The sequence below is a fragment of the Wasmannia auropunctata genome, unplaced genomic scaffold (genome assembly GCF_000956235.1).
Source record: "Wasmannia auropunctata unplaced genomic scaffold, wasmannia.A_1.0 LD336090.1, whole genome shotgun sequence".
Taxonomy (NCBI): domain Eukaryota; kingdom Metazoa; phylum Arthropoda; class Insecta; order Hymenoptera; family Formicidae; genus Wasmannia; species Wasmannia auropunctata.
The window spans coordinates 4,542,871-4,543,606 of NW_012026800.1; positions in this window are offsets into that span (position 1 = coordinate 4,542,871).

A 736-nucleotide genomic window follows, 5' to 3' on the forward strand; every position below is an offset into this window, starting at 1 on the left:
TTTTTTATGAAGGAAATATACAAACCAAATTGCAACACAATACATTTGTAAGACATAATAATACTAAAATGACAATATTTCAAGGACAATAAAAATTTATATCTATATACATTAATTATTCTTTATATTTTGTTATAATATTTATTAACAACCACCCATCTAATTCTTACATCCTTCTGATATCCTTTAAATTTCCCGCAATTTGCCACACGAGGCGGGGCTAAAGCCAACTTCATGTTGGATACATAACCTTATGGGTGAGAGGGGTGGTGGGACGGGGCAACTAGCGGTCCATGATTATATAGTCAAAGAGTACAACCATGAAATTCAATTCGATTTGTCATCTACACATCCTTCTCCTCTTGTTGTCGATTGATGACTAAAGAAGTGCAAAAGATTTATCGAATTAAATTTCGTGATTTACACAGCGTGTATTTATGTAAATCGAATATTATTTTTTATTACATAATGAATAATAATAAAATATTTTTTGTTTCAGAAAATAAATCAAGCGGTGCGGAAGGCGGTCGCAAAGGAGCGACGTAAAAACAAAAATCACTCAAAATATATCCCAGTGGCTACGGCGCTGGGATATATTTTGCGCTGGGATATATGCAAACGCCATCGCCGCCGCCGGGATATGTGGCACCATATATCCCATCGCCGTCGCCGCCGGGATATATTACAACACCACCGCCAGGATACGTTCCAGCGCCATCGCCACCGGGATTTATTC